Here is an 8,462-nt window from a genome sequence, read left to right as displayed (position 1 = left end):
TCTTCTTTTATGAACAAGGTTTATTTTCAATTTTCATACACGAACCAATCAAGCAATGGACCTACAACCAGAACACCTCCCCCACCCCACCCATCCTCTCATCAGACCCATACAAAATCCCCCACCACACTCCGACCCCGCCTGGCATGCCACCCGAAACAACATGAATCAAATTAAACCATAACAAAAAATAACAAAGTAAACAGTTAACGACCATTAATTAAATGAACAAAAGAAAAGGGGAACTTTAACTAAAAAAGACAAGTAAATAAATAAGCAAAAGGGAAAAGGAGAATAGAAGAGAGAAGGTTGAGATTTAGATTGTAAGCCCATCAACCCCAGCCACCAACCGAGCATTTAACTCCTCCACAAAGTCTAAAACGGGCTTCCGGGTTGAGTGGAATGTGGATATAGGTCCTCTCATGGTATATCTGATCTTTTCTCATTTCAATGAAGGCATAACCTCTGCAATTCAATGCGCGAAAGTAGGAGGGGAAGCCTCCTTCCATTTGAACAGTATCAGTCTCCTAGCTAATAGAGTGGTGTAGGCCAACAGGTTTGCCTGAGTGGCATTTAAATGTGCACCAGCTGGAACGACTCCAAAGATGGCGCTCAGGAGAAGGTTCAAGTAGGAAACATAAAACAGCGGCCAAGGCCTCAAAGATTGAACGCCAGAGCTGAGTTCGTTTCAGGCAGGACCAGAACATATGTAAGAGACTGGCAATGGCTTGTTCGCACCTGTCACGTGTGGGGTCTACATCTGGGTTAACTTTAGCCAATTTCTCTTTGCACCAATGAAGGGGGTGCAGGGCTTTGAACTGGATTACCTCATGTCTTGTGCATGTAGAGGAGGAATGTATCCCAAGTTTCCTCTGGGATGGACATTTCCATATCACTCTCCAATCGGTTTTTTAGGGGTTGAAGTTGGTATTTGGCCAAAAGTATTAATTGCATAATACAATTTACTTATATACCCCTTTTCAGCAGGATTAATTTCAAGAATATGGCCCAATTGGGTCTTTGAACGCAGAACTGAGGAAACGATTAAATTTAGATTGAGTAAAATCATGAATCTGCAAATGTCTAAAAAAGTGACTCTGAGGTCCATCAAATTTCTGAGACAGCTGATCAAAAGACGCAAGAGTGTCGTCAATAAATAGGTCCTCCGAAGTGAACATTCGATTGAGTTTCCAAAGCTCAAAGGCTCCATCAGAAATAGAGGGGACAAAAGATTGATTTTTTTGGGGAGTTTTTTGTAATGGGGTACCAATAGGGAGAGCATTACATTTGAAAGCCTGTCTACATTGTTTCCAAATCTTAACAGACTAACATGCGACTGGGTTATCAGTAAATCTGGATCTAGGGTGAGCCCAAGGGGGTGCTGAGCAGAGAAGCGAATGCAAAGATACATGAGAGACAAGCAAAGGCTGGATAACGGACCGGGCATGCCGGGCAAGTGCCTCGGGGCCCTGGACCACGAGGGGCCCAAAAAGGTCAGGGGTATTGTGTTCACGTATAGTGGGGATCCCCAATCATACACTACAAGGGACGTTTGTTCTAACCCTGTGTTGTGATGCAGGGCCCAAACTACTCTATTGATGCGGGGCCCCAAGCTACAGTCTCTACTGATGCAGGGCCCCTAGCTACAAAGTCTCTACTGATGCAGGGCCCCAAGCTACAAAGTCTCTATTCATGTGGAGGCACCAAGCTACAGTCTCTACTGATGCAGGGCCCCAAGCTACAAAGTCTCTATTGATGCAGGGCCCCAAGCTACAGTCTCTACTGATGCAGGCTCCCAAGCTACAAAGTCTCTATTGATGTGGAGGCCCCAAGCTACAGTCTCTACTGATGCAGGGCCCGAAGCTACAGTATCTACTGATGCAGGGCCCCAAGCTACAGTCTCTATTGATGCAGGGCCCCAAGCTACAAAGTCTCTATTGATGCGGAGGCCCCAAGCTACAGTCTGTACTGATGCAGGGCCCCGAGCTACAAAGTCTCTATTGATGTGGAGGCCCCAAGCGACAGTCTCTACTGATGCAGGGCCCCAAGCTACAAAGTCTCTATTGATGCGGAGGCCCCAAGCTACAGTCTCTACTGATGCAGGGCCCCAAGCTACAGTAACTACTGATGCAGGGCCCCAAGCTAAAACCTCTACGGATGCAGGGCATCAGTTTCCACAATATGCCCATATTTCACTAAATTATTTGCTCTGAAACAAACATTTGTTTGCTGTTGGTAAGCTTTTGTAAGTGGGAAGAAGGCTTCACAATATGTTTGCGATGCTGTGAGCTGCTATTCTCATCTCTGTTTGTTTTGTGATTCAAAATTGTGTTAACTTGGTAGTCCCCATCTGAATCCAAAGCAGATTGGCATAGCGTAGACTACCGTGTTGGCTATTTGCATTAGTTTTACATTTAATAATGTTTAGTATTGTTTGCGTAGCCTATCTCCCGGGGCGGGGGGGGGGCAATGGACGTATGTGCCCCGGGGCCCCCTGGTGGGTTAATCCGGCCATGGAGACAGACGACATCTCAAAAGCAAACTAACATGGAATTTCGGTGCTTGTGAACTTAGACTTCCAAAAGGACAGTGCCCTTATATTTTAGGATCCATAATGATATTGAAAACTTGGTAAAGCCATTCCACCAGCTTCACTGGGTTTCTGAAGGGCGGTTTTGCGTATCCGAGGCATTTTTCCATTGCAAATAAATGATGAAATAAATGTATCTAGCGAAGAGAAGAATGTCTTTTTAAGATAAACTGGTATAGATTGAAAGAGGTATGAACATGTGGGTAAGATATTAATTTTAACCAGGGGTTAAAGTTGTAGTGATATAACGCCATGTATATCCACTGGAACTACACTAGGTGTTATGTACTACCCGGACTGTTATTATGGTTACACCACTACCATGTATGGTTATTACGTCTGCCTACTGAGCCACGATTAAACCTGAGTTCTATAACCCGGTGTGGTCATTGATCCTCGACCAATACTACCCCAAGTATTACTTCATGGTGGCAGCGGTGGGATACTCTCTATGAAGAATGAAGATAGACTGATAAAATTGTCCGTGGATAATTTCTGTCATCATTCAAGCAAGAGTGCGCCGGAGCTGAGCTAGCCGCAAAGCTAACTAGCTAGGTAGTAACAGGAGACGTCATGGCATCGCATCTACCGACGATGAATTGGTCAGACCCGGACCTGGGTGAGGCAATTTCAATGTATAAACAGAAAATGACTCTGTATTTAGAAGATGAAGAAATAAATGGCGCAGCTAAACAAGCTAGGAAAATATGTCGTGGAATCGGAGATGAAGGATTAAAAAGACTGAACGCCAGTGGTCTCACTGATGATGAAAAGAAAAAGCCTGCCAAACTATGGGACTTCTTTGAAAAACAGCTAAAGTTGAACGTAAATTTCAGACTCCATAGACTGCAACTGATGCAACACAGACAGAAACCAGATGAGAATATTGATGATTTTGTGACCAGAGCCAGAACACTTGCACAGAAATGTCAGTTTTCAGACGAAGAGCTTAACAAGCGTATGATTGAGCTTATTATTGCAAGCACTCCCCATGATGCCCTGAGGAATGATCTAGACAGCAAACCAAAAGGATATTCCTTAGCAGAGGTTCTGGCCGAGGGACGAAAATATGAAGCCCTGACAGCAGGCAATGAACAGTTAGACAAACTTAGCCTGTCACACAATGAGAGAATCCACGCTGTGGACAGGGACCGCATATGTCGTAACTGTGGGAGAAGCCACAAACCACGTCGATGTCCTGCATATGATGATGAATGCAATGCATGTGGTGCAAAAGGTCACTGGGAGTGGTGTTGCAGGAAGGCCAAACGAGAGTGCCAGGAACACTCCAGCCAGAGCAGGAGCGGGGGAAGTAAGTCCCACACACCACAAGACAAACAGCACAAGCGCAAAACCTATATAGACAAAAAGCAACAGAGCAGGACTCGCATACATGCTGTAGAGAGTAGCAGTGAAACAGACAGTGAGAACGAAAGTACTTACCAGAAACAGTTCCACTCCATAACTATCAGTGAAAAGTGCATGCATAGCATAGACAGCAAGCCGGCCAGAGAGGAGGCGTACACAGTCCTGAAGGTGACACCACCTGACCTACCTGGTCGTGGATACACACTACGTCTGAAGATAGACACAGGTGCATCAGGCAACACACTCCCATTGCGTACCTTCAAGCAGATGTACGGTGAAAATGCATGCACCCAGAAACGACTGAAAAAAAACAACAGGAGGCTATCTGCATACAGTGGTCACGCCATCCCCTGCCTAGGCACCATTGACATTCCATGCCAGTACAAAGAATCCAAATGGATCAATGCAAAGTTCTATGTTGTAGACGTACCAGGGCCAGCCATAGTTGGGCTGCCAACATGTGAACTGTTAAACCTAGTGACTGTCAATGTAGATGCAGTGACCGAGAAAGGACATGCAAACCAGAAAAAAGTCAACACAAGACAGACAAAACCCAAAATGACCATATCTAACAGTGCAGACCTAAAGAGAGCATACCCAGACCAGTTTGACAAAATTGGCAACTTCAGTGGAAAGGCCAAGCTCTTCCTGAAAAAGGATGCTGAACCATTCATAGACCCACCACGTAAGCGCAGCATTCACATCAAAGACAAACTGAAAGATGAACTGAATAACCTAGTCGAACAAGATGTGTCAAGAAAAGTAGAACAGCACACAGACTGGTGCTCGAGTCTGGCATACAGCACAAAGAAAGACGGTTCCCTTCGCATATGCTTAGACCCCCAAAAGCTTAATGCCAGCCTTAGGAGATGCCCACACAAGATTCCTACTGTGGAGGAACTGAACCCGAAGTTTGCAAATGCAAAAATATTCAGCAAACTTGACGCAAAAGCTGGATATTGGTCAATACACCTAGAGGGAGAGTCACAACTGCTAACCACATTCCGAACTCCATTTGGTAGATACTGCTGGAAACGTTTGCTATTTGGTCTCAGTGTCTCTCAAGATCTCTTCCAGGCAAAGATGGACCAAATCCTGGAGGGGCTCGATGGTGTCGTCAGCATAGCCGATGATATCGCAGTCTACGGAGCAAGCGAAGAGGAGCATGACAGGAACCTGACCAACCTGATGGAGAGAGCAGCCAAGACAGGTATTGTGTTCAACAGTGACAAGTGCACAATCAAACAGACAAGCATCTCATTCTTTGGCAACCTGTACACAGACAAAGGTATCAAACCTGACCCAGCCAAAATCAGGGACATCCAGAAAATGCCGACACCCCAGAACAAAGATGAACTGAGCAGATTCTTGGGGATGCTGACCTACCTGTCACCCTACATCCCAAAGTTCGCAGACAAAGCACACACACTGAGGGTGCTGCTGAAAAGTGACGTGCCTTGGACATGGGACACTGACCACCAAAAGAGCTTTGAGGACCTGAAATCAGTTATCAACGAACATGACTGCCTGAAGTACTATGATCCAAGCACACCTCTGACACTTGAGGTCGATGCATCGCAGAAAGGACTGGGCGTGGCATTAGTGCAGAACAAAAGACCCATAGCTTTTGGCTCAAAGACACTGGACGACTGCCAATCCAGGTACAGCAACATAGAGCGAGAAATGCTGGCCATAGTCTATGGAATGCAGCGATACCATACCTACCTGTATGGGAAGTCATTCATTGTAGTTACAGACCACAAACCCCTCGTTACCATATGCACAAAGCCACTGCATGCCGCCCCGCCACGGCTTCAGCGAATGCTGATAAAAACACAAGGATACAACTACGAGGTCACGTATCGACCAGGAAACCAGATGGTCCTGGCAGACACACTCAGCCGACTACCCAACCCTGAGAACAACAGCAACATCGAGCTGGACGAGCGCATTGACGGAATAGAGGCAGAAGTCGAGGATCCAGAGATGCTCACTGTTGCAATGATAAACTTCTCTCCCGAGAAACAGGACGCACTCCGCACGGAAACCACCAGCGACCGCAGACTCAATGCACTGAAAGAGCTGATCCACCAGGGATGGCCAGACAACATCAAAGCTCTACCAAGACAACTACGTGAGTACTGGTCATTCAGAGATGAGCTCGCAGTTGAAGCAGGAGTCATATTCAAAGGCAGACAGGTGCTCATCCCAGACTCCATGACTGATTCTATACTCGAACAGCTGCATGTGGGAATCCAGGGCATTGAAAAGACACGGCGACTGGCGAGAGAAAGTGTCTACTGGATCAGAATGAACGATGACATCAAAAGAGTCTGCAGGTCATGTAGCGTATGCGTGGAACATCAGGATGCAAATCCAAAGCAACCTCTCAACCCACACAACACACCGTCAAAACCATGGCAATCCCTAGCTTCTGATCTATTCGAGATCGATGGACATCAGTATTTACTGATTGTGGACAGATATTCTAAGTTCCCCCTAGTGGATGAAATGCCCATGCCTGTGTCCAGCCGGGCAGTTGCACAAAAAATGGAAATGTACATGTCTCTTTTTGGAAGGCCTGACGAGATACTTACAGATAATGGACCCCAGTACACAGGGCACGCGTTCCAGAAATTCACGGCTGACTGGGGAATCAAGCACGTGGCAAGCTCACCCCACTATCCAAAAAGCAATGGATTCATAGAGAGGCATGTGCGACACATCAAATCCATTGTGAAGAAAACCATGAGACAAGGAGGTAACATACAAGTGGCCTTACTACAGGTCAGAGCAACACCCATCGACAGTAAACTACCATCACCAGCAGAACTGATCTTCGGAAGGCCGGTCACCACCCTGCTGCCGAGTCGAGGGGACCCAGGCAAGGAGGAAAACCGACTCCACCTAGAGCAGAGAACAGCAAACATGAAGGAACATCATGACCGCAGCAGCGGCAGAGAACTACCTCCACTCGGTCCCGGACAGCACGTATCTGTCCTAAACAAGGAAAAAGGGACTTGGTATCCAGCCACCGTCGTACAAACGTGCGATGAGCCAAGGAGCTACATTGTGCAAACATCAAATGGGAACAAACTCAGACGTGGCAGGAGCCACCTGCGGGAAATTCACCACCCCCATGCACTGAGGAGCGCAAGAACCCGCTTCACAGAACCTCAACGGGACACTCATGCAGCTGGAACTTCTTCCAGCCAAACCTGTGAAACACACAAGACAGTACGCACAAGATATGGAAGAGCTGTTTCCAAACCAGCTCACTATAAGGACTATGAGTAGAGACAATCACACACAAAAGGAGGGCTCTGAATATGTTTATTGTTTTTTGAGATGGACAATTCTGAGTGTGTTGTCTAAAAAAAAAGAAGAGAAGGCAACCTCTGTGTAATGAAAAAAGGGAAAACTAAACAGGGGGGATGTAGTGATATAACGCCATGTATATCCACTGGAACTACACTAGGTGTTATGTACTACCCGGACTGTTATTATGGTTACACCACTACCATGTATGGTTATTACGTCTGCCTACTGAGCCACGATTAAACCTGAGTTCTATAACCCGGTGTGGTCATTGATCCTCGACCAATACTACCCCAAGTATTACTTCAAAAGTGGGATTTGGTAAGTGGGGGATCTCTGTATTAGAGAGGTGGGCAAAAGTGCGGGAGTGATAGGTAGCTAGCTAACGTTAGGCTAGCTAACCACTGGTCCGGTAGTCCCGACGTTAGCATTGTTAGCTAATAATAGCTAACGTTTGCTAGCTAGTTAGTTATTTGAATGAACATATTGCATGGCCAGAGCTAAGGTTGGACAAACATAACTAGCTAGCTACCGGTAACGTTACCGGACGCTACCGATAGTTAGCTTGCCTAGCAGCATTCAAACAACTAGCCAGCAACGTCAGCAACTAGCTAGCGACGTTACCGGGTGGAAGATAGCTAGTTAGCTAGCTAGCTAACGTTACCGTCGCTAACGTTAGTTGCTTGAATGAAAACCACAGCAGAGCTAGACAAAACTATCGGAAATACTATTGGAAATACACTGAAGATACTCCCTCTTTATGCCCCCCAATCCAGGATAATAGTGCAGGTAGCAGGTTGACGCTCTCTCGAGTCTTGTCTGCCTGGTGCGGTGAACTGACCCTGACCCGTGAGTGTGAAGCCAGTCTCTTTTGATGTCAAGTCTGGTGAAGCCAGACAGCAGGCAGGTGCGGGTCACGTGAGGACGCGACGTCATTCAAACTTTTAGAAAAAGTAAAGTAGTATAAAAATAGAAGAACGACTTTATTTGCCATTTATTTTGTCATGCTTGTGAATTGGCTGCATCATGTTTTTTGTTTTAAATTTTACTGTGACAAAAAGGTTGAAAATACTCCTGTCTACAGAGTGCCGGATCTCAGCTCCGGTTGACTCGGGGGAGGAGGAGGGGAAGTGCCGGTGTCGGGATCCGGGGAGCTCCGGCCCACTTTAATCACTGTGCACATCTA

The sequence above is a fragment of the Lampris incognitus genome, chromosome 1 (assembly GCF_029633865.1).
Source record: "Lampris incognitus isolate fLamInc1 chromosome 1, fLamInc1.hap2, whole genome shotgun sequence".
Lineage (NCBI taxonomy): Eukaryota > Metazoa > Chordata > Actinopteri > Lampriformes > Lampridae > Lampris > Lampris incognitus.
This window is presented reverse-complemented; position numbering follows the sequence as displayed.